Genomic DNA, 26,716 nt, shown 5'->3' on the forward strand with positions numbered 1-26,716 from the left:
GCCTTGACATGCTGAGAAATGCAGGACACCCCATGAACCAATCAGCTGCCCAGCAGCAATGCAATAAACAAACAAACAGCCAATCAGCGTGCCACTTCCTGAACCACCGTAGATCCTGAAGCACCAACCGTCTCCCCACTCCCCTTCACAGAGAACCTGTGAGTTACCACAGCAAGACTTCTTTATGCACAATTCTGGAAAACCCAGACACTACCGACAGTACAAGAATGGTTGTTCAAACTGATGGATAGGGCAGTAAATGACAGACGGACTTGCTTATTAAAAGAAAACTCAGACAATTCCTACCTTAAAGAATGGAAACCATTGATGGACTATTTGCAAAATGCAGGTGGGGTGAAGCTTACATGGGGATTTGAAGAGTAGATTATAAATGTAATGGGATATAGCTAAACAAAGAATTATTCTTATTTAATGTATTAAAAACTAGCACTTATGATGGCCTTATTATTTCTAAGACCAGAGATAGATTGGAAGTTATCTGGTTTTCATACCATTTTTTACTTTACTTTACTTTACTTTACTTTACTTTACTTTACTTTTTACTTTACTTTACTTTACTTTACTTTACTTTACTTTACTTTACTTTACTTTACTTTACTTTACTTTACTTTACTTTACTTTACTTTACTTTACTTCACTTCACTTCACTTCACTTCACTTCACTTCACTTCACTTCACTTCACTTCACTTCACTTCACTTCACTTTTCCTTTCCTTTCCTTTCCTTTCCTTTCCTTTCCCCTTTCCTTTTTCTTTTTCTTTTTCTTTTTCTTTTTCTTTTCTTTATATTTTGCATTTCAAATTTTCTTTTCTATTTCTAACATTTAAATATGTATCTTTAAAATCTCAATAAAATATTATTTAAAAAAAGAAAAGAAAACAACTTGCGAGCATCTGCCATCCCCATGTTCTGTTTGGGCTGTGTAGGTTGCATTTTCTGTTGACAAAACAAATCTGAGCAGTTGCTATGAGGAAAGGCTTTCTGGCCGCAACGCTGCCTTTCCTTCTGCATTGAAAATTCTCTTGCGTAGCGTTTTTGCCAACAGGCGTTTTCCTCACCATCTCTAATCACATTGGTTGCTGCTCTAGCAGCTATTGTCAGGATCTGCGCAAGCTAGAAATCAAAGCTTAATTGAATGTGGACTAGTGATGCATAGTTGACAGGGTTAAATGTTATAATTGTTAATTGGAGGCCCGCTTGCTTCTTCCTGCCATCAAAGTCAAGAGAGAGGGGGGAGGAAGCCAAGCCAGGTTATCTCTGCAGAGGCGCCAACAAGGTCAAGCAACCGTGAGACCAGGAGAAAGGCGTGAGGAATTTCAAGTGGGAAAAGAAAGTAGAGGGGGGGGAAGGGTTAAAAGGAAGGGTTTTGCTTAGCAATGCTTAGACTCAACAACTTATAGATGCTGTCCATTTCTCTCAATAAAGAAATCTTGAATGGAACTAATTAGAGTCCAGAGGATTTACTGAACTTTGGGAATGAGTGTGCAGACTCTGACAGCTACAGCAGCAACGGACGAGGTACCAGGAACTGATGCCGAGATTCTCAGCTAGGAGAAGACACCGCTTGCCACCAATGGGAAAGAGGGCAGAAAACCAGCCCTGCTAAACTGCAGCGTGGTCAAAAAGAAAATTCCAGTTTTGCCCTGCTTTTGGATAACTGGTGCAGAACCAGAAAAAAACCCAACTCGGCTTTTGAACGCTAACACTATCGTATGATAAGACGTAGTCCTGAGTCTGAACTGGCATAAAGAACCATATGAAAGTACCCTTAGAGCATTTTGGCCCCAGGAAGACTAAATGGAGAATGTTTGCCGAGGACCCCCCCCCACATTCCAAGCTGTACCTTGAGACCGCGGTGGCCATACCTCTCCTAATGGCTAGAGGTAAAGCAATCAAAAATATGGTTTCTGCAAGAGGGGAGCCATCTTTCTCACTCTTCAAAAACAGCTAAGAACTAAGAGCTAAGTGTCTCTATTTAATATCCATGCACTTGCCACTAAGAAAGGAGAAATTACATTCTCAAGCAAAGAAGCCAACAGCCTTCTGCATTTCACCCCACCTTTGCCAATTCTGGTCTGTAGATTGGCGCTGACAAAGACTGCTCTTCAGAGAATGAATTCCTGCAGTTGTTCCAGACAGGGCTAGCAATTTAATGATGTTATCAGCTACCTTCTCCTCCTGCATGGATTCTTTTGCAAGGAAGAAGAAGAAGAAGAAGAAGAAGAAGAAGAAGAAGAAGAAGAAGAAGAAGAAGAAGAAGAAGAAGAAGAAGAAGAAGAAGAAGAAGAAGAAGAAGAAGAAGAAGAAGAAGAAGAAGGAGGAGGAGGAGGAGGAGGAGGAGGAGGAGGAGGAGGAGGAGGAGGAGGAGGAGGAGGAGGAGTAGTAGGAGGAGGAGGAGGAGGAGGAGGAGGAGGAGGAGGAGGAGAAAAAGTTATGGGGCACAGAGAAGAGTTATAAGCAGACAATGACCTGATAAGAACATTAAAATTCCCCAAATCAAAGAGGGCAATTACAGAATAATGAAGTGTTTCTCAACCTTGGCAACTTGAAGATGTGTGGACTTCAACTCCCAGAATTCCCCAGCCAGCACAGCATTAACCTTGCAGGCCTTCAGGAAATGACAGCTGGGTGAAGTAGTTCACCTCCCCTATGGTCCTTCACACCACTTGACTTAAATCAGCGCTGCACAATCTTTGGACTTGAGATCTTTACTTGCCCCTTGAGCAGTATGCCATGGAATATACTCCCCAAAAGACATGCACCACCAGGACAAAAAAATAAAAATTGACTTTATATAACTTCCATGTAAATGTATTTCAAAGGTGTTTGCTTAACTACACTTATACATTGACTTCCCAGGGTTTTAAGACTTTCTTCCTGCTTTCACACTGAAAATTACAATCTGGAAATAAGATTTGGCATGGCTCTCAGGGCCACTCCCAACACTTTTGGGGCCCACATGCATTTGGGGCCCCAACCGGTAGATGCCTGGCCTCTCCCTTGATCAAACAGCAACCCAGCTCAAATGCCATTTCTTTAGCAAGCATCTCCATAGCTTTGCAATGGAAATTAACAAGCTCAAGGTTTTGCATTTCTTCAAATACAGCTTTTATTCTGCGAGTTGAATTCACCTCCTCTTCTCACAACACCGAGTCTCTTTTCCTCGCTTCTACCCCCAGGCACACACAGGATATTTACACAACTCAAGCTCTGCTGAGTTATAACACCAATTCCCCTGAAGGTTCTCAGTGGACAAGGAAATTGAAGGAAGCTCCGTGATCGCCTGAGATTTTTTCCCAAGAGAAAGTGTGGTTTTATTTTTGCTTTCCTCTTTATCAAGACCCAAAGAAACACAACTTCCTAAACAATCCTGAGGGTAGTTTTTAACTCACCTGCCTGTCTTTGAAACGCCTCTTTCTTCAAGTCCAGAGTGTCTTCCGCTTTCCTTCCCCGAACTCTGGTGCTCAGCCTGAATACTCTCATTGTCTTTTGCCAAAGTGTGACGTACACACCCACTTACATATTCCCTCTAAACATCAACAAGCTCCATCCCAAGACAAAGTGGTCAATTTATTACTTTCAAGAGGGTCTCTATAAGCAAATGAGGGCAGCATTAACCACATACTTCACCTTTTTCGTTTCGCCATATGAACTGTGGCAGATTCATGGTTTCTCATCTCATCCTGAAGTTTCCTGCATGCGGTTTGCACGTCGAGCCAACAAGAGCCATTCATTGGACTAGAGCGAGGAATGGCTGTTGGAAAGCTATGAATGAAATCTCTAATCTCTGAATACTCAATTTTCTTGCCAGTACACAAAAACTAGTTGTAAACTTTTTAATCCCAATCCAAGAGCTGTATACAGAAGTGCAGAAAAGCCACAGACATGATACTAGCCACCGAAAGAAGTCATTACTTTCAGTCATAGATTTTTCATTAAAGGGGGAGCAAGCTTCTGGTCCTTATGGGTGCAAAAATATCCTTCAATGGTTGTGACAACAGTGGGTGGAATAGCTAAGGCATTGCAAATTCATAATATTATCTTAAGCAATTAACCTTACTTACAGCCAAGAGTAAAATTCTCCAGTTATTCTGCAAGCACAAGGATGCACATTTTTTCCTAAGTCAAGCTTTTGAAAGTGAGACAGGGGCTGCAGTGCAGAGTACTGAATGAACCAGTACAAACTTGATTTAATTCCGTAAGCATGCTCATTCAATTATATACTCAATAGTATTAATATTAAATGCAAGTCACAAGTTTACTCTCCAATCAGGCATTCAATCATTTCCCCCTGTTGGCCAATGAAAATTACAATTTGGTAACAATTTTTGGAGGCCTCTGAAGTCTGGACCAAGATTTTGGGAAGCTGCATGCAGTCTTAAGGAGGGTGGTTCAGCTTAAAAAAAAAAAACTCCAAGGGAGTATTGGATCCCATTGGGGAAAACATGTCAGTATCTGGGATAAGTGTGAATTCAGCCCATTTCAAGAAGAAAAATGGCGAAGCAGAGAAAGAATCTTTCCCTCTGTAATGCTGTTCTCCAATCAAATTTCAAAATAAAACTAAGCACTCTGGGAGATCCTTCCAGGAAACATGATTGCTTCTGTCTCTACTGCAATTTGCCTGAGGAGTCCACCGTGGTGCCTAGGCCCTGGACCTGATTTCCACATGCACAAATATTTCCCGGAGCACAACTAACACACTGAGGAAGAAGGAAAAATGGACAAAACCCAGAACAGAAGAAACCCGCAGGAGAAGTGATCTTTCACTATTGCTTATCATTCTTCCTTCACAGGCTGCCCTCTCTCTGCCTTATGCCTGGCCTAGGAGAGGCACAAGAAGATGTGCCTCACTACACACAAAGTTCTCTTTTGCCCGAGGTCTTCAGATAGCGGCTGAATGGTAATCTCTCAGAGACGCTCTGATTTTGCACTGAGACGGCTGGACGAGGTGACCTCTAAGACCCCTTCCAACTCGATGACTCTATAAGAGGCAGTGGTCAGCTGGGATTGTGTTTGCATGCGTGTGAACTCAGATCCAGAGTTTTTCTTGACCTGTGGGGTTCAAGGCATGCTGAGCCGGTCAGGAAAGGCAGGCTGGCCTTCAGCACCTTGGATAGCTCCAAGAAGCTCAAAACCTCCAATGAGCTGAATCCTTTTATCTTTTTTGGACCAGACGTCCTAATCCCTGACTCCACCCCTTCAAGGAGAGTTAAATGACCAGTTAGTTCAATGTTTCCCAACCTTGGGAACTTTAAGATGTGTGGACTTCAACTCCCAGGATTCCCCAGCCAGCATGGCTGGCTGGGGAACCCTGGGAGTTGAAGTCCACACATCTTAAAGTTCCCAAGGTTGGGAAACACTGAGTTAGCTCAATTTAGTTTAAATTACCAGGCAAACTGTCAGCATGGATAAGCACAGGTTGAGCCCATATCATGGTCACTCTCGCAAAATGGCTGCCATGAAGGGATGGGCCTTACCTATTTACAAACGGTGGCCAATCCCAAAACCACCAGTTGCCAGGAGGCAAAGAGTTGTGTTGATTCCTCTTTAGCTTCCATGGGGATTCTCTACTACCTGCGCCTACCTTTTCCTGGGTAGGTGGCTACGCTTCCAAACAGAAGACAGGACTACAGGCCCCTTCATTTTTATTTTCCAAGACTGCAGTGGGGCCCATGTGGTGACCCGGAGGCATTTGGGGAGTCAAAGAGCAATGCTAGAGGCCTGGAGCATAGTTTTTCAGTGCAACACCTTCCCATGACATTGGTATACATTGAATCCAAAAAGTAAATTAAAAATAGGTGGACAGGAACCATGGAAACATTGGTACCTATGGGTATCATGCTACCTGCTCTAGTCATAAATTCAGGCCCCAGATGAGCCCAGGCTGAGTTAAAGCACAAATGGCACAATCTCATGACGTTGAGTGTTTTCTCTTCCTCCTGGAGGGAACTGGAGGCGTGGAGAAACACTGAACACGACAAGATCATATTACAGGTCTCCTTTCATTAAGGAGGGAAGAAAGTGGTTTGGGCATATAGGAAAAGCAAGTACCTTTGCGTCTTCTCTGCCTGCTGGAAATGACTTCTTCCTCCTGTCATTAACTAGGTATGATCATTTTTCATATCTGCATCACCCTTGTTTTGTATAATTCCTCCTGCTCTTATTTTGATCCCCGCTGCTGTCTTGTGATGTCATTTTTAAGCTGGGAAACAAAAACCTGACCGAGAGCCAGCTAGTTTTCTCCATGGCTGAGCATGAAAGCACGTAACTCTGATACATCTTTGACCTTGTACCTGGAAAATTACACTCACCTGAAACCATTTGCCTTGGAGAAGGGTGTTCCAAATCGCAGCTCTCAGACTCAGAACAAAGAGAGATGCCAACCAGAGCTTAGCCTGATGGAAAACTGGCTGGGTTTCAGGCTGGCAAGATGCACAACGGGGCTATGCTACTTTCACCATTTAGCAATATGGCAACCCACCGCCCTTGCATTTCGAAGTTGATCAATCAAACTAGATAAAAGGTTTGGTTGAATAGGGGACTCTTTAAACAGTCTTGTGGGTGGAGAGGGAGTTTACCTGGGACTCCTTCAAAGGATTCAAAGATAGAATCATAGAGTTGAAAGAGACTGCAGAGGTCTTCAACCCAATCCTCTGCTCAACGCAGGATCCACTGTAGAGCAACTCACAGATGACCATCCAACCTTTGAAGAGAGTGACGGAGAACTCACCACTTCATGTGGTGCTCCATTCTGCTGGCTGACAGCTTGTAAAGTTCCTTCTGGTATCTAGCCTGAACCTCCTTCCTTGCAGTTTTAACCCATTGATTCCGGTCATAACTTTGGGGTAGTGGAGAATAAGTCTGCTCCCGCTTCTATGAGACAACCTTTCAGATATTTGAAGACTGATGTTATTATTTCTCTTCAGTTGCCTCTTCTGGAAGCTAAACATAGGCAGATCCTTTAACAGATCCTCTCAGAGCTTAGTTTCCAGAGCTTTCACCATCTTGGTACTCTCTTGCGGTCTTCCCCAACCTGATACTCTCCAGATCTGCTGGATTACAACTTCCAGAATGGTTGGGAATTTCTCAAAGCTGTAGAGAAACAGGTCTGGAAGATGCCCCATTTTGGGAAATCTGATGTCTCAGGACAGTTCTGCCAACTTGCTACACACGGAAGCAAGATGTTCAATATACCCTGTACACCCTGCAGCAAAACCTGTGGGAAATGTGTAATCCATCCAGAGTGGAACCACAAAATCTCACAGACGGCATGCAACTCCAGTAGGAATGAGGATGAGATTTAAGTAATGGTTCAGTTACATCTCAAAGACTGGGTTGAGAAGGGAAAGCAAAAGATGATGATTTTGGAGCTAGTGCAGAGTGCTTCACCCTCATCACAGTTCAAACATATCCCATCTGTAGAAATGTAACATCTAATACTTCTAGATAAGGCTGCCTCCAATTTGAGGAACCTTCAGCCAAATACCCTCTGGTGAGCTTTCCCAACATCAGTAGTCCTGAACTGCAAGATTACTGGGTTGGGGCCACCATTTTAACTAGCAGAGGTGATACAACTTCAGGACATCATGGCAAAGTAAAATGACAAGTGCCAATTCTAAGGAGTGGTGTTTGTGGGGGAATCAAAAGTGGCCAGATGGCAGGGAGAGTTTTGCAATGCAAATCCCACCCCTTGCACTGTGTTGTCTCATCTACCATTTTGCTGCTTATGACCACCACCCTCCATCACCATCCGTGCTGCTGATCCCAACCATTGGTTGCAAATATATGTTTAAATCAGGGTGGGTATCTCGCAGGTTGACCTTAATTTTTCAGCCCCCTGGAATTGCTCTGCCAAAATTCAGCTGCAGTTCATCTATATTCAGCAGTGGGAATTAAAAGCACTCATTTCAGTGCACCCTTTCTGGACCAAGGGTTTCTTCATTTACAGGTCAGATACGAATAAGGAGAAAGATAAATAAATCATCTGATGCAACACTCCAGACTACTTGTTGGATATTATACAAAGAGACACCTTTCAACCATGACGGCTCAGATCAACATCATCTTCATTGCGTGCAACCATTCTGTCTCTGAAGGCCCTCTGCAAGGCTAGGCAAGTTAATTATTTGGAGCATGGATCTCTCTGGGTCAGCTAGTGGCACTTCACAATGTCAGCCCACTGTGTTCTTCCAGGGCCAAGTGTAACTGCCACACCCACCTGCAGGAGGACCCTGGCCATTTTAAGTTCCTGGAGCCTGTGAAAAATGGTCTCCTTCAATTGTCTGCACCCTGAGAAGGGGAGCCATTTATTCAGGCTTGGTGGGAGTCAGTCTCTAAAGATAAACTACTCTGGAAAGGAGGGGATGACAAGATGGGACAATACTTTCCCTGAGGCATTTGACAAATTACTTAGTCAACTAATCCAAGGGTATGTGAAGTTCTTGGCTGATGGACACAGGGGGCCATTGAGAGCACAGTCGACAACCTCACAAAATATTTATTTGTTAGATTTATATCCCAACATTTTTCTAGGAGTTCAAAATGGTATAAATAATATTCCTTCCTCCTATTTTTCTCCACCACGACCACCCCCTGAGGAAATTTAGGCTGAGAGAGGGACTGGCTCAAAATCACCCTGGGAACTTCCATGGCTGAGGAGGGGACTGGAATCTGGGTCTCTCTGCTCCTAATCCAGCCCTGTCATCACTATACCACATTGACTGTCATAACTGCCATGGAGAAGTTCCCATATTCATGAAAGAGCTGCTATGGTGGGTATGGCCACTCACAAAGACAAACTAGAAAGGTTGCTCCCCATGGCCTTTTCTAGCTCCCTGGGCTGTCTTCCACCATTCCTGCCTATCTCTGTCTTTTCCTGGTCAAGCAGAACACTTCCCAAGAACGAACAGGCTCCTTTTTATTTTCTACAAATACCTACGGGTCCACACAGTGTTCAGAGACACCCTTGAAATAAAGATGGGTCTGGAAATGGATGCTTTGCTTTGAAATATGCTGGGTTTTCACCGATTCCTACACGTGGGTCAGAAACTAACCAAAACTAATATTAAGAATAAAAATAAGAAAAAAAAGAAAAAATTGAAAAAATTGAAAAAAGAAAAAAGAATAAAAAGCAAAGGTCCAGAAAAGAAAAAGAAAAACAACAAAAAAGAATTAACTTCTGACCCACCCCACCAGACATAAGAAACAATATACGTCAAACTCTCACTCTAAATTTACTACATAACTTGCATTATTTCTATGAACCCACACTATTTCTAATCATCAAACTTATACAACGTAATTTCATTTTTGTATATCCCACAAAAACCTCCCCCCCAAATCCAATTAACACTAAAATTACCCAATGTCTTATCGCAAATCAAAACTATCAGTTTCGCCATCTCGGCCAACTCCATCAACCTCACAGACCGTTATTTCACTATCAGATAGGTTTGGTTTCAACTGCCAGAATTCCCTAATCAAATTGGGGAAGCCTGGCGTATGTCTTTTGCCTCTTCCTAACATTCCTGATTAAGATGGAAGACAGTGAAGAAGATCACTGAGAGATCCTAAAGAGATTAGGAAAAACAATATCACCTAAGCGATTGAAAGGGCACCTGAGTTATCTGCCCAACCGGAACCACACTGTTCCAATTTCAGCATTTCAAAGTGTTTTCCAATGTAGTTTGAGACTCAGAAAATGCATATAGAATTGTGGGTGTCTATGTATATCATCTAGCTTAAACTCTCTATGTTGACTTCTGGAATTTTTCTAGACTCAAACCTGGACCTCTTGTAAGCCACACCAGTGTTTAACACGCACACACATACCCCTGTAAAGCTTCTTCTTAATAAAATACAAGCAAAACAAGCAGCTTTACCTGGACTCTTGTTACAGCAAGACCACGTGCAAATGTTTTGCAGAGACTCGAAGTCGAGTTTCACAGCATCTCTAATGCTCTTTCTGGAAGCCTGTTAAAGGCCATGAGACCTAGACCATAGAGTCATCCTCCTAGAAGGGAGCAAAAGAGGCATCACATTGCAGACCTAGACTCTGTGAGACTTTTACAGAAGGTTAAAAAAATGGACTATGCCCCATTCCAATGCAACCACAAGAGAGATTTCTTACTTACATCCCCTTATTTTTCCTTGAGGCCATGCACACAGGATACAATAATGAAAACATTCCTTATGCTACTCCACGTGCACTCAAATTTATCCCAAGGGACCAAGGATGCTGTCTCCACTTTTTCCCCAAGAAAACAGCTCTGTGGTTAGACTGAGATATAAATACCCCATCCAGAACAATCCCCTGAGTTCATGCCAGACTGAGAGTCTCCATGAATGTTTGGACTACAACTCCCATCACCCCTTGCCAGTTGCCACGCTGGCTAGAGTTGATCAAAACTAAAGCCCAAAACATCTGAAGAGCACCAGGTTACCAGCTACAGTCTTGATACCAAACTGGTTGTCTGTGCACACGTCTGTCCTGTTTTTCATGAATCAGAGTCAATAGACATATTCCCCAAAAGAATCTAGGAAGGCTGATTGACGTGTCTGGTTTTGATCACAAGATTCGGCAGGAACAGCATCAGTCTGGGCTAGGAAGCTAAGCAGGATTGGGCCTGGTTAGTATTTGGATGGGAGACTATCAGGAAATGGAGGCTGGACTGAGATGTTTAAAGACATTCCAGAAGAAAGCAGTGGCAAGGCATTTCCATACTACTGCAGTGAAATTGACAGAGACACGTCCTTATATTCACCAAGTGCTGAGCTCAACTTGAAGGAGACTTGACTTTAATCACAAGCAAAACTGGGGCTGCAAATAACATGCAACTGACTGCTGGGCAAAAATGTAAAACAGAGTGATTGTTAAACTGGGGACCATTTGTTTTCCTTGGTATAAATACCACCACCAAGATGTACCAGGAAGTAACATTCGATTGTAAAATACATAGATCTGTATCTGTGCAGACCGAAATGATGTGTCTGGTGAAAGTCACCCTAAAACAGCCAACCCCAGATTTTTCTGATCTGAATTCAGCCAGGACTGGCAGTGGGGAAGTCAATAATGCTGGGAACCTGAATTGGATATTGCAACCAATATCTTTGAATGTTCTCTGACTCTGTTCCTTTCAAGCTCATTCCTTTGTAGCCATCTTGGCAATAATGAGAGAATCAGAAATCCATTAGCCGGAGAGTCTCACTTCATGGCAGCCATTGATTGCAAAGCTTTTTTCAACAAATTCATGGTGGGGGTCTCCAATTAGAGTGCTTTCCCAATGTCTCTCCCAACAGCATAAACATGCCTTGCCCACTTCTTTTTCCTGCAAAGTCCTCATGACATTGCCTTCATCTCATCTTCAACCCACGCCCAACAGCTTAAGGTTCTTCTCAGCAGCTGTGGTGTGAAAGTGCTATTTTTCCCTTCCAGCAGGTAACAAGCTGTGTGCCAGTTTTGCTGTGAGGGCAACCTGATACACTTCACCAGCCATTTGGTCAGGGTCACAATCGAGTGGGAACAGCCGTGCACCTCCAGGCCCCTTGAAGGCTGGGGAGGGCTCACTCCCTTCCCTCCAGTCCTTGGTGTAGAAAGCCAAGGAGCTGACCTTGGAGCAACTAGGCAGATCACAATTGCAAAAACATGCATTAAGCCCAGGAAACAAGGCAAGCCTCACTGAGTTTCTCCTTTCTCCTTCTTATACTCCAGTGAATTAGGGAAGAGTCAATCAGATTTCTTTTTCCTTAAACTTTCTCTGTTTCCTGGGCTGTTTGTTCAATTGCCCCCTCAGTCTGGTTTCTCCAAGGTCAGCTCCTTGGCTTTCTACACTTGGCACTGTCTTCTAAGGCAGGGTTCCTCAACCTCAGCAACTTTAAGATGGGTGGCCTTCAACTCTCAGCATGGCTGGCTGGGGAATTCTGGGAGTTGAAGTCCACCCATCTTAAAGTTGCTGAGGTTGAGGAACCCTGTTCCAAGGCCTTTCTACTTTAGGCAGCAAGAAGTCCAATATTTTCAAACTAGCCATACCAGCTTACTGGTTTTCAAACTGATTCTCAGCTCAAAGACCTGGATCAGTCTGAATAGTGTCTGAACAGCTGCTGTCCCTTACAGACATCTCTGCAAGAAACATTCCTCCCTTAACAAGGTATTGGGTTTCTCTTTGCAAGATCCTAATAAGGACAAGTGACTTTCTTTTGATCAAATCATTTGCCCCATGTATGGACTTGTTTGGTTTGGAAGACTCAAAAATATCTGCCACTATCTGATGGCCTTGAATCTCTGCAAAAGAGATTCTCTTAATCCAGTGAACACTCTGTTGTTACCTGGCAGGTATGATAACCATTGGTTATTATCTTGTAACAGACACTGGTTATAGGCACAGCAAACTTACTTGTTACTTGAAATAGTTTAATACAACAGCTCTGATTTGAGGAGCAGAAGCAGAGGAGACACACCCAGAGGCACACTAGTCCTTGGTCTAATTTTCTGTCGTTCTCTGCAACCAAATCGAGTCAGACATTTTCTGGCAGCCTGTGTGAAAAAGAAAGAATGAGAGAGAAAAGGGGCATCAAAAAGTGTAAAAAGAGAGAGGGAGAGAGAGAGAGAGAGAGAGAGAGAGAGAGAGAGAGAGAGAGAATGGGTGGTGCTCCTGCTTCAGTCTTCCTACTCATTAGCCAGCAATCTCCAAAAGATTATCTTCAAGGAAAGGGAGACCTGGAAAGACAAAAACACTGCCTTGCCCATGGTGGAAGCCCTTCTTTCCTTTTTCTTTCAGAATTAAAGTGTAGCCCCGTTAATCCAAGTATACTGGTAAAGGAACTACTGGCTTAGCTACCATCACCACCACCAACCCCTTTCCTGCATTGGAAATTCTTTTGTAATGTCAGTAGGTGGAATGTGAGCAAGACACAGAACAGCACCGTCACTTGGTTAACATTTAAACAAGGAATCAAACTTTTATTAAATAACTTAAAAGGGGTTGTAACTGGGTTCCTTAAATATTAGAACATATCTATAGGCTGTCCATCTTTGCCTTCACTGGTGCTGAAAATAGATTCCTAAACCTGACAGATGGAGGGTCTTCCTAGGTTAGAACCCGGAGCTTCTCTTAGATCACATTCCCAGGTGTCCGGTTCAACAATGATACCCCATGGTTATGATGTCATTCATGCAAATTATGCTAAGGTCAATTGCACTCTTTGCCTTCTCTGCAGGGCAATACGATGGTGCATGTGATGTCAGTTACTCCTCCCTATAAACAAGCACACTCAGCCCTCATATACATCATTCAATTCAAACTTCCATGGATCTGCCACATGAGCTCTCTCTCACTAGGGTACTTCTAAAGAGCTATTTAAAGCTGAAATATCTCCTTTCTTTGCACATGAAAACAAAGATGGCTAAATACGTGTGAGAGGTGCACAAACAACTAACACTTTGATGTGGTGGGAAACTCAATAGCTTCCATGATTCACAGATGATACCAGCAAGAGCAGGAGCTCCTGGTAGGGTTAATCTTGCTCCTAAGGTTGAAAGTGTGATGGAATGGACTTATGAAGGCCAGGCTCAGGGAGATAAGCGTGTTCTTAGCCCCCAGCAGGAGTGTGGGAAGTTCAAGAAGATGAGGCTGGCACCTCCCTAAGGAATTCACGTGGCTGGCTGGCTTGGGAACTTGGGTTCAGTCTGGGGAGATTCTGTCTTGAGGTGGAAGCTAGTAAACGCAACAGAACTGTATCTGCATTGTCTCGTGGAGTTCTTTGGGCTGAACCTGACAGAAAGGAGACAAATACTGTAAAGCTAGGAAATTCTACAGTGGGAGTGAAGGCAGGCAGACTCCTCCAGGAGTAAGGAAAGCCAAGTCCTCTTGGACAAGGAACTCCAACTCTAGCCCAGGAGAGGGCAGTGGGAAACAACTTCTGTATTACTACCACAAACTATAGAGATGTGGCTAAGATGCTGAGACAAGCTTGGGGACCAGAAGATGAGTTCCAAGATCAAGTTGTGGGGGAAAAAATGTAAACGTGGATATTGTTAAAGTGGAAATGAAGCATACTAAATTGGATGCCTTAGGAACAGTGAAAGTGAGTGGGCTGGAATGGGTCACTTTAAGTCACATGATGTCCTATTCAGGCATGCAACCACATGAAGAACAGACGGACGATGGGCACTTCTACAAACTTCTACAAAGCTGTTTTGCCGTGCTCCTCTCCTGATCCAGAGGCAACAGGAAATCACGCTGCCCCCACCCAGCACCCTTATCACACACCGAGAACAGGTCTGCATTGTGTTGCTGGCCATACAGCTCCAAGGCCGAATATTTTAATATCATCCACCTCCTGAAAAGCCTCTTCCAATTGGCAGGCACAACTACCTGATTACTCCACACGCAGTATTTTATTATTATTATTTTTCTTTCCCATCATACCACTGACTGAACTTCTTTTTATATTTCTTGAAAATATAGGTTGATGGGTCAACTGTTCAGCCTATCAACCAGTAGGTGGCAACGAAGAATCAGAGGGGCTTTTTAAAACTTCTTGGGTGCCATCTAATGGTTGTCGGGATTTGTGCAACTGCTGGATAAATGCTGTAGAAGAGCTGGGGTTTCAGCAAAGGGTTTGGCTGTGAGGATTGGTGTGGGAGCAATAAACTACCCTATGAACATTATGAAGGAGAGGGGGTGAGATGCCAGGGTTCCTGGGGGCAATGACCATTGTGAAGGCTACAGAAGGGCAACAGCTGTGTCCTTTCAATTACACTTTCATTACCTGCATTAAAGCAGGGACAGGTAGTCAATTTAGGGGCTTCATATTCGACTAGTCGACTAGTCCACCAACCCAAGATCAGAGAGCTAATGTAAGACAGATAATGGAGAAACCAGGAGAATATAAAGAAGAGGTTTTCCTTTGCTTTATTGACTACAGCAAGGTTTTTGATTGTGTAGATCATGCTAGAATTTGAGCAAACTTGACATTGAGTAAGAAGCTACCATAGTGGGAAAAAAGGAATGGCCTTGAAGGGCAGGAGGAAGAACCGCTACCAAGGCAATGGTCAGATAGAAAGGACCTGAGCCCAGGGCAAGAATTTAACATGAATAAGCATCTCAGACAAGCCCCTCCCTAGTTCACGTGAAGATAAAGGGAAGGAGGGGGAAGCACATTCAGACTTGCAAGATTCTGTTACTATAGATATACTGTAGGTGAGGAGGTGTGGGAAGTCTTTCAGAAGGGACCCTCCCTAATTTTCCAGAGAGAAAAAGGAAAGGAGGGAAGAAATACTTTCAGGCTTGCAAGATTGATATTAGCCCTCCACGGTAGTCCAGACAAGAAACACAACTATGAGTACTAACTCTAGCTTTATTGTAGGGTTACATTAACAGAATCTTGCAAGTCTGAAAGCATTTCTCCCCTCCTTTCCTTTGCTCTCTGGAAAACTAGGGAGGATCCCTTCTGAAAGGCTTCCCACAACCCCTCTGCTTCTGTGGACTGAAATATCTTTTGCATGAAGATCCTGTCTCTCAAGGTCATTCCCACATACCATTAGACGCTGTCACTTGTGATGAAATGGGAAGCCTCTCCAGGTAGAGGCAAGGAAGACACAGAGTGGGAATCAGCATGGGAGAAGATTGCCAAGATCAGTGTTGTCCAAACTTGGCCACTTTAAGATGAGTGGACTTCAACTCCCAGAATTCCCCAGCCAGCCATGCATGAAGTCCACTCATCTTAAAGTGGCCAAGTTTGGACAACACTGGCCAAGATGATCTACTCTAGAGGTGTCTGCCCTGAGACCCCAGGGCTAAATGGGGCCCTCAAAAGTCTTGGCCGCAGCTCCCAAGTTCCTCCCAAGTGACTACCAAATGCTAATTATTAATTTGTCAGCAGAAGAATACAACATACACAGTCATTGTATCATCTGTAACTTATTAATCAAATAAACATATAATTTAATTATACATAATTATATTCTCCACTATTGCAATTATTTCACATTTATACGTAACTGGAATTAAATGAAGTTACATTCCCTCCTGACCCTGCCACTTTTTGGCCAACTTCATTGGTAAGAGAAATCTGCTGAAAAATCTTATGGGGACTCTGAAACAGTCTGTCCTTCCTTGCTTGCTATTAATTCTGTTGGATGAACCAGCAACAATTCTGGAATTATTCACAAAGCTATTTTACATTACTACCATTAGAATCACTTCCTAGCAATAGCATTCATCATTTTTATGAACACAGCAGTCTTCTCTAACTTTCTGATTGCACTTGGACTAAAACTCCCATGATTCCCAGCCAGGACAATTTTAGCCCATGGTTGCCAGAAGTCATGGCAGCGATTGACCAACATCTGAAGGATATCAGGTTGGGAAAAGATGCTTTTGTTATTGGATGGAAGGTCTAAACCTGGGTGTCTATTAGAAAGTGGCGAGGTACCCCAATTTCCACATGTAATGTTGTCCAAAGAGAAGGCATAAGATACTTCTTGCTCCCTTGGTAATTCTGGAAACCATCTCACTTCTGAAAAATTCCTTTTCTCTTCTATTTCCATTGCTCATGGCATTTTCAAAGACTAACCCTCAACAATGTTTAAGTCAAAACTTTCCAGAAAATGCAACAGTACATTAAAGTTTCTGTGGTTTTGGCTGGTATCACACAGAGTCACTAGGCAACAGTCTTAAAGACCAAACCCAGTATATCCCTGTGAAGTGGGAATATGCTAACCAATTCCTTGACCTGGAGCCTCTGTGGAATATTAAAGTCTTGGCAAGCCCACCTGGCATGATGGACCGCAGAGAAGAACTCATATCCAGAAACAAGCACGTGTCTGACTATCAGATGCTCAACAACTGTCACATGAGAAGGAAACTGGCTTGTCATATTCTGCTTGCTAAACCCCCACAGTGGAAGATTTGATCCCAGAGCATTTTCTAACAGGGCATGCAAAATCCTGAAGCCCACGAAGCTCCTTGTACTCTCTGACATAAATTAAAAAATTGGAGTGGTTCACTATTGGGTGACAGAGAGGAGAGCAGGGAACAAGCTGATCAGCTCTTCATCTTCATGGCTTTGTCATGTCTACCTTGGTAGCCATTTTGTGAACAGGCAAGGTCTCCCACAGTAGCCATTTTGGAGACTGTTTCAAAAAGGGCTCCCAAAAGGCTTCTGGAGCACATCAGCCCCAAATAGTTCTGTATTCTTGTTCTAAGAGTAACCAATCATAGGGGTTTGGATGGTAGATGCCTCTCTTGGAGATAGTCTGGAAGGTGTTTCCAGTTCCAGGATAGAACAATGACAGACTGTAAACCTAAGAAATGAATTTTGAAATTGGTCAAAGGAGGAAACTCAGATTATCACAGTCCTGATCGAGAAATATATCTTTTGTATCTGTGAATGATCTGATATCCTGTAAGCAGAAAGTGCTTAGATCAGATCTGAACTCCCACATCAATGGCTGCAAGTTCTTAAAAATGTTAAATGGGTACCAACAGATTTGAAACAATTGAGTCATCAAAAAATTGTATTTTGAGTTTATTGGACTCCCCAAAGAATGCATTCAAAAGGATGGACATCAGATTTTTCTTTGTTGAAGATGTAAAACATTGGAGGGTTCACTGACCCATATCGTTGGTCTTGTGAAGGATGGGCATCCTTTTGGAACAGTATTTTAAGAGACATAAATAAATTCATGGGGAAATCCCTAAAAAATGCTAACATATTGTTGAATTATATCCCAAAACTCTGGAATCTGATTGTTTGAGGAATTATGCTTGTTCCAGGCATTGGGAGTGTGGCAAAAAGAATTATACTGAGAAACTGGAAAAGTGATATTATTCCAGATATTCAGGATTGACTGTTGGAGACAGGTAATTTATCCATTCTGGAAAAGGCAATATTTTCAACTAATCAGAGAAAGAAGCCATACCTTCTTCTTTAATATAGATTTCATGATATTTTACAATAATCCAATGGTATTTATAGATAGCTATACCTATAGAGAGTACTGTATTTGATAATAATATAGTATTAGAAGGCATCTTTTGTAATCAATGACATCTATATAGTTAACATATATCTTAGATGTTTAGTATGGCAATTTGTTAAAGTTTATTAGGGTCTTTAAACATTTTTTGGGAGGGTCTTTTTCTCTTCTTTATCTTTCCTGGCTTGGTTTGGTTTTTATCTGTTGTTGTTTATCACTTGTTTTTAGTATTTCATGGCCCTTTTTATTGTTTAGCTTTTGTATTATTGTACCCTTTTATAACCCTGTTATAGTTTTTTTTTTAAAGGGCTAAAATTCAGTTTCACTGCCAGAAACATAAGACATTGCTTGAAACGTTTATCTTCACAACTTTCCCTACCACTGAGTTCTGGAAAAGTTACGCATATGCGTAATTGTGAACTACCATTCACAATACACGTTCAAATGTTATTACTTCAAAAAACAATTGAAGCAATATTAAATCAGAATGGGAAGAGTGTCTCTTGAACACTGAAGAACTAGGACATTATTTTTATTTTATTTTATTTGTACTTACACATACAGTTATTTGATGATTTAGTCCGGGGATTTCCAGAATGGCTCACAGCAGGTAAGGCTTCTGGCACCTTACTGCCAGGTTTCTGCTGCTTGGAACGCTAGTAAAGTGAGGAAGAGGAGGAGGAGGAGGAGGAGGGGGAGGAGGAGGCAGCAGCAGAAGAGGAAGAAGAGGAAGAAGAGGAAGAAATAACCTGGGAGGGATGAAAGAAGTGTTCCACAAATAGGTCTCCTTCAATTAACCTGGGGATTATGGGGGTTCAATACATCTGCTGGGTGCATTTCACACAGTGAAATAAACACCTCAGTTGCTGCATTCATTCATCATCATCATCATCATCATCATCATCATCATCATCATCATCATCATCCAATGGGTATGCCACCCATCTCCCCCAATGGGTGACTCTGGGCAAACCATGGCTTGCTGAGGAAGCTCCAATTGATTGAGTTGGCCCAATACAGTAAACCACAAACCATGGTATATGAACCATGATGGCTGATCTTGCTCAGCACACTAAAGAAAACTCCAATAAATCAGGTGATAGCTTAGTATGATGTCTGAACTCTGCTTATTTATTATTCTATTTATACAGTATAGCTGCCCATCTCATTTTTACATGACTCTAGACGGCCTACAATAAAATGCATAAAATACTCATTACTGTACAGAGGTATATTCATGATCAATGAATTTAACTGGTAATTAAAGTAGGCAGTCCTATTGAGGTGAGGCCTGCGATTAGAGTAGCTGGGGCCCCCTTAGAGGTTGATGCAAAACGGTGATGGGATGACTGGATCTGCAGATGATTTGATCGAGGCACTCCATCAATGAGGGGCCATGAAGGAAGTGCTTCTATGTACCAGAAGAGCAACCACACCACTTCTTTTGGCTACTTCTCCACCCCAATATGTGGAGAAGCCACCTGCCTCCAAGTTAGGTGGCCAGAGCATCACAGATCACCTCTGCTTTGAACACTGGAACAGACAGGGTTGCCCCTGATGCTTGAAGCAAAGGGCTAGGGCAGATGGCTCAAACCCAGTGCCCATCTTTCACCCATCTACTTCCAGCTAATTCTTGTCCTGAAATGGGTCGCCTTCAACTTCTTAGATGGCTCCACCTCCCTGCTTTGACAGGAGATGCTTTGTGAATGATGAAAACCAGATTGGAATGTGCAGGAGGAAGCGGTACATTTCCTCTCAGGCATTTCAGAGGCAGGCCATCTATCTTTATTAATCTTGGCATAAAGGGCCTTCTTTTCACTCCGTCTTTGGAGTGGATATTATCTCCCCACCCCCGCCCCCATGCTCTCCTCTCCGCTCTGGATGCTGGCTCCTGCTAAACACAAGTTCTGTAGATGTTTGGGAGTCTTGTTTTACAGGGATGATGGATTGCAGGAATTATAATCAGCTCACTACAGGGGCACTTCATATTTTAGATGCCTAAAGCAAAAGAATTGGACTGACTCATGAAAAGCCTCTCAGCTACTTATTTATTTATTCATTTATTTATTTATTCAGCTAGCATGCACGTAATTAAGCTGTTCAGTTTGAGCAATAATGTGAAGACTTGCATGGAATAAATGGTGTGCAGCTTTAGAACATCAAACCAGAGAGCCCTGGAGGGGAGAGGTAATGCAGAGAAAGTTGGGAGCAGGTGGGCAGCCATACGTATGGCCCCAGAAGAAGACCTAATCCCTCCAGAGGCCATTAAAAACAACTTGGACTTCTGGGCCCCCACTCTGGCCTCATTCTTTACCTGCATTGGCACCTATGGCCATGTCCCCAAGGATTGGGAGCTTGTAATCATTGTCCTTAAATATAAAAAAGGGGAAAAGGATGATCCTGCTAATTATAGACTGATCACTATCAGCAAACTCTATGCAAGACACCCACAATGGAAATATCAGGACTCATTGGAACAAGAAAACATACTGGCAGAGGAGCAGGCTGGCTTTCAGGAAGGCCAATCCACCATTGATCGGTGCTTAGTATTCCATCATCTCATTGAAAAATACTCTTCCTGCAACACAACCTCCCTTTATGTGCTTTCATAGACTTCAAAGCAGCATTTGATTCCATATCCCGAGCTACATTGTGGGAAAAACTGGAGGCCTCCTTGATTGACCAACATCTACTTCATTTAATACGTATACTACATGAAGGGACCTTACTCAAAGTAAGATGTAACCCCCAGGGCCATCTCACCAACGCCACTGAAACTGAGAGAGGCAACAAGCAAGGCTGCATATTGGCCCCACTCTTATTCAACTTCTACATCAACACCATGGTGGGCCACCTCCTGGAACATAGATGGCCACAGGATTGAGCAGGACTCCTGTTTCAAACACCTAGGGGTAGTCCTTCATTCTGCCAGCTGTAGGAAAGCCCATGGGGACCATGTTGCTGAAAATGCACAGAGGAGCTCTTCTGCCATCCTTAAATTCCTTAAGTAAAGAGGTGGCCACTATATACCTGCAGCACTCAAATTATTCGAAGCCAAGCCAATAGCACAACTTCTCTGTGGCGCCCAGTTGGACTCCTTCTCCAATTTTGCACCATTAGAATTTGAACAATCCAAATTTCTAAGATCACCCTTCAAGCATGGGATATGATCAGGCCAAAGCACTCATTAAACAGCATGTAGCAGACACACAGCACCAATTGGATCCATCCAGGACCCCAACCTTTATTGCCAGTGAATCCAACAGGTACTCTGCCTTCCCTATGGCATACTTAACTAAACTTGAAGTACCTAAACACTGGAGGGTCTTTACTCTGGCACGATGCCATGCCCTCCCTTCAGCTGTCCTTGAAGGCTGACATAGGAAGATCCCTTACCCGGAGAGACAAGGCCCCTGTGACTCTGGACACACAGATATAACAGAGCATGTGTTTCTCCAGTGCCTGTATTACAGAGACATTTGTACTAGCCTCCTCCCACCATTACTGCATAAATACCCAGGATGCACAGAGCAATTCTACACCTCTCTGCTGCTTTCAGATACCAACCCTGCTACAACATACAATTTTGCCGGGTTCTGCACAGCAGCGATTAAAATTCATTGGATGGTGACCTGTGCCATAAACTAGACTTAATGAGCATCTAGTTCGCTATACTAGAGTACTCGGTAATTTGATAGATATAGTCTTCCACATACTAACCTTTATGCTTCCCTACACCCATCTAATGCTCCTACCCCTCCTTGTAGACTCTTGTATTTATATATACACTCTGTTCTGATATATCTTCTAGCTTTTCATATTTTTTTTAGGCTCTGATGGACTGTAATAAAGATTGGATTCAACCAAATTTATCCCATTTAACAGTTATTTTTCTCTCCAGAAAATTCTGAGACCGTAATGGGAGCTTTTTTAAGCAAAAGCAAAGATGTCTTGGAAGTTTCATCCGATTAGAGCCCTTAAGTGTTTTGGGGAACAACAAACCCAGATATCTTTTGAACATCTTCTGAAAGTGGTTGAAGAAGTTTCTGAATTGGCTTTCAAGGGCACCACCAAGCAGGCAGTTGGCAGGTTCATGCTGCATGAAATGTATAAGCCAGGGTTGAGCTGAGTATATCTCACCCCCACTTTTGGCGTGCTATGGAGAATCTCTCTGATCATACCTGCTAAAGATTGGCAGCACAAGTTTCTATCACTTTGAGGCAGGAACTACACAAAAACATTACCATAAACCCTAGCATAGGTGGCTTCAAAAAACATAAAATACTCCCCAATCCGAGAAAAACTTGGAATATCCAAATCTCATTCCCATTTGTGGTCTCACCCACTTTGCCCTTGGTACCGCAAAAGAGTTTCTGTGCGGCCACTGGACACTAAAGGGTTGTCCGCTCCTTCCAAAACCTATGATTTACCAACCATGTCTGGGACTATGAAACACATTAAGCAAAACCAAAGGGTACATTGTATGAGCATTGTCATTATGAGCATCCACATAACTTTAAAATAAATAAATTCATGACAGGCAGATCTTTCAAGGGCTTCAGGTCTTGGAGATTCAACGTTAAGTCTGGATTGTGGGCAAGTAGGTCTCTGAATGCCTGCTAGCTGCAGGGAAGAAAAGGTGGAAAGAGGACATGTCTCCACCACCTTCTTGTGAGCATCCCAGAGGCACCTGGTTGGCCAACATGGGCCTTGGCCTGATCCAGCAAGGACATTCTTATATTCTTTTGCCCACAAATTCAAAGCTATACATTTCAGCAGAAGTATTGGATTGTTAAACTGGCAATTTTACATAAAAACCTAACTGGAATTCTTAGCTTAGAATTTACATCTATGCAAACTGTTATGTCCAATTCCGAATTAAAGAAAGGAAGGACGGTAGAAAAATCAATGTATATATGTAAATAGTATTGGAAGAGGGGAAATCATTTGGAAGATGAATGAGAAAAAAAAGAAAAAAAAAGCCCAATGCCTTCCTGCATTAAGTTATTTCTGGTTCATGCTGCATAGACCAGATTTAGGTCAAAACTTTTAGGGAAACTTTTCCTGGCTGCTAGATAACTACTGTAATTTAACAGATCATTTCGGGTAGGATCATAGTTGATCATATATGGTGAGCCTGAATTGTATCTAAGCAACCCTGCAAGAAGGCTTTTAGAATCAGAGAGAGAAAGAAACCTTATCCTTTAAATTGTTAAAGCTAGTCTGCATGTAAAAAAAAATTTCCACCAGGTTTCGTATATGAGATGCTTTGCAGAAGAGCAGATAAGGTGGGATTATGGTTTCATGCATCTTACAGCTGTTAAATCCAAGTACCATGCAGATCTGTGAATATCTCCCAGAATCCCCCAGCCAGCATAACCACTGCTGAGAATCTTAGCAGTTGAAGTCCACAAAGTTGGCAGGTGTTCAGTCTGGGGAAAGCCTGTTGTATATAATTATTTTTCATTCTTCTACACTGCAGTCTTCAGCTGCCTGTCTCCCACGCATTAACCTGCTGGAAATGAAGCTGGATTAAGAAATCCTTTTTGGATTTGAACCTCTTCCTCCATTTTGTCCATAGCGATGGATAGGTATTCAATCCAGAGTGTGGTGAACGCAGCCTCCCGAATGGTGGATTCCTCTTCTTCTTTTGCCCCCCTCCCACCTATGTCAGGAAATTAAGCACCAATTTATTTCCATTCTGTGGGCAAGTCTACGTCAACAGAAACTTGCAAGATTCTGTTAATATAACCTGACAATAAAGTAGAGCTGATACATCAGGGTGTGATTCCTGTCTGGACTACCTTGCAAGGCTGACATCAATCTTGCAAGTCTGAAAGTCCATTTCTCCCCCGTCGCCTTTATAGCCCAAGAAACTAGGGAGGGGCCTTCTGAGACATTTCCCACGGCCACATTCCTTCTGTGGGCTAAGCTGCCTCTTATCCAACTGGTTCCTGGCTGTGGCTCTTCCTCCTGTCTCCCAAGGTCATTCCCATACACCATTACATCATGTTCAAAACATCAAGATGTTGGCCACAATGGTGCAACTGAAGGTCCACTCATTTTCTTTATGTGAGTTACACGACGCACATAAAAAACAGATGGACCTTCAATTGCACCATCGCAATTACCATCTAGACTTTTTTTTAAACCATACCCTACAGCAGTGTTTCTCAATCTCAGCAACTTTAAGAGGGGTGGACTTCAAGCATGCTGGCTGGGGAATTCTGGGAGTTGAAGTCCACCCCTCTTAAAATTGCCAAGTTTGAAAAACGCTGCTTTAGACTGTCTCCTTCATAGGCTGGAGACAAGAAGAAGACAACGTGATGGAGCCCAGCTGAAATAAAGACATTTCCAAGGCATGGTTGTACATAGTGAGGTGCAAGTGGGGAATGGTCCTTGGTTGTGTCACTCCCCAACCCCATGCCTGGAGTTGCATTACTTTGAAAGACTGCCAGATGATTTAGCCAAGGTAAAATAATCACATAAAATAAAGGCCGGCTGCTGATTTGTCATCTTACAATAAAAGCATTGTTTGCTATCCTGAGTTTAAATTAGGATTGCTCCCCGGTAAATATGCTTCAGATCATTATAGCCTCCTTGAGCATTGTTTGGGTCTGCTTTTAATGAGCATTGATTTTCTCTTTCAAGTCTTATGAATTGTAGTCATTTGTTTTTTTAAAAAAAGAGGTAAGTGACTCAACCCATTAAAAAAAAATCATTTAGCATGTAGAAGAGCTGAACTCATTGTACATGGCTTTGATCTACTCAACTCTACTTTGGCAAAAGTGTTGTTTTTGTAATGGTTTGGAAAGGCAACATAGAGACAAATGTTTCATAGAATGTCAGAGGAAAACTGGGGCAGAGCAAATGTGGAGTTGATCAATTCAAAGAGCAGGGAGGGGTGCACCCCTTAATAAACCAGTAGGCTTTTCCCCAGAAGGGGAAGCTAGGTGTCAAAAAGTTCGTGCTAGCAAGCTACTTATTAGTCCAAAGAAACACGATCAAAAGTAGTTTGCCTTGATGGGAACTTGTCAAAGGCCATTTCCTAGCTCCAAATACCTTTGCTTCCAAAGACCAAATTTTGCAAACTTTTGCAGGCATCACCACCGTGCCTCTTCCTTTTCCCTTCCTCCCTCTTCAGGCTTTCTTGCTTTCAAAGACTTGACAAGCCCTCCTGCTCTTCGGTGGACACCCCTCACCCACCCATCATTTCGAGATCCATTGAAATACCAGAGTGTTGTATTAATCAGAGGGCAAGGCTGCCAGGTACATATTTTGGCCAAACTAACAATACATGCCAAACCACAGGTATTTTCTGAGCTGGTTCCTGTTATGAAGGCTCTGTTTCCCCCCTAGAGATTCTTTGTGGCTGTAGCCCCCATCCCTTTTACTTCCTCTGCTTTTTCCTCCCCACTCCCCTTCCGCTTCAATCTAAGGGTTTTTTTCTTTTCCCAAGATGTCATCAAGGATTGTCAAGTACAGTCTTTTGCGATACAAGGAAATGCATCTTCATTTCCATCCTCAGCCAGGGCAAGAACCTTTTAATTCTAACAGTTGAAACCAACCAACAAAGCCTGGGTAACCTTTCAAGGATTTAATGGGTCTTGTTATGTAACAAGTGCACAGACATCAGAGCTGAATTATACTGGTGTCATTCATTAAAACAGCGTTTCTCAACCTCAGCAACTTGAAGATGTGTGGACTTCAACTCCCAGAATTCTGAGAGTTGAAGTCCACACATCTTCAAGTTGCCGAGGGTGAGAAACACTGCATTAAAAGATGGACTGAATTGGGTCTGGGCAAGAAATTATACTGCCAGCTAACTGCCAACCTCCAGGTTTGATGTTAGCCCTCCGTTCTTTGCTAGCTTTGAAGAGAAAGCAGGCACGGATTGCCTGTATTCATTTCGTCACATGTAGATCGCATTTCTTCCAAAAATTCAAAGTGGGGGACCAAGTTCCCTGATTCATCCTTTTAACCTGACAGTCTCCTTGTGCGATTGGTCAGGATGGGAGATCATGAATATGTGTGCAGGATATGCAAAACCCAGCCCTCGTGGCTTGTGTGCAAACCCAGCCAACTGTGGTTCATTCATCCATGGTATGTGAACCCAGTTAGTGACTGATCTGAACTTATCTGGTGAACTCCATGCTGAATGGTAATATAGTCCAAGCCTCTAATGTTATACCACACTCATATTAGCTCTTCACCCCAATTCCTCCACTGCTGTGTTCACACAACAGACTTAACCTTGAATTCTGTATTAACCTGGCTTGCACAATAGATTGAACCATAAACTATTCAAATGGCCTTGATTTACACATAGGCTACTAAGCCAGCAGATCACCGCCTTACTAACAAAATAGCATTAAGAGTAACAAACTTCATATGTTGTGCAAATAGAGCTATCAACATTTGTAAACCATGGCTTGTAGCTTAGATTATTTTGTGTATCTTATTCAAGATCCAAATTCGTTCATGGTGTGAATGGCAAGCTGATATTACATCTCCCGACTCATGTTCAGATCAAAACGTGCTCTGCTACTTGATTTTTTGCTGATTCTGGAGCTCAGTGGGACTTAATCTCAAATAGTTGCAACCAGGATTGTAAATTTGGCATTCTTCTGTCTTGCACTTTCAAAATGTTCTGACGGATCAAATCTCACATACAAATCTGTTTAATACATGGTTTTTGAGAGAATAAATTGTGGG

At 42.7% G+C, this 26,716-nt stretch overlaps 1 protein-coding gene across 2 annotated transcripts in view; it reads right to left on the reverse strand.

Annotated features, from left to right (window-relative positions):
- COL8A2 (collagen type VIII alpha 2 chain) overlaps nucleotides 1-26,716 on the reverse strand; it is a 163,797-nt gene that overhangs the window by 30,486 nt on the left and 106,595 nt on the right. For both annotated transcript variants that reach the window (XM_088140249.1, XM_088140248.1), the window contains 2 exons: nucleotides 12,414-12,553; nucleotides 9,903-10,033 (listed from right to left, as the gene is read on the reverse strand). The gene's annotated coding sequence lies outside the window, so the exon portion shown is untranslated. The remainder of the gene's footprint in view (nucleotides 1-9,902; nucleotides 10,034-12,413; nucleotides 12,554-26,716) is intronic.

The sequence above is a fragment of the Python bivittatus genome, unplaced genomic scaffold (genome assembly GCF_059951505.1).
Source record: "Python bivittatus isolate LINGU-HERP-01145 unplaced genomic scaffold, Pbiv_v1 ctg000260_np1212, whole genome shotgun sequence".
NCBI classification, from domain to species: domain Eukaryota; kingdom Metazoa; phylum Chordata; class Lepidosauria; order Squamata; family Pythonidae; genus Python; species Python bivittatus.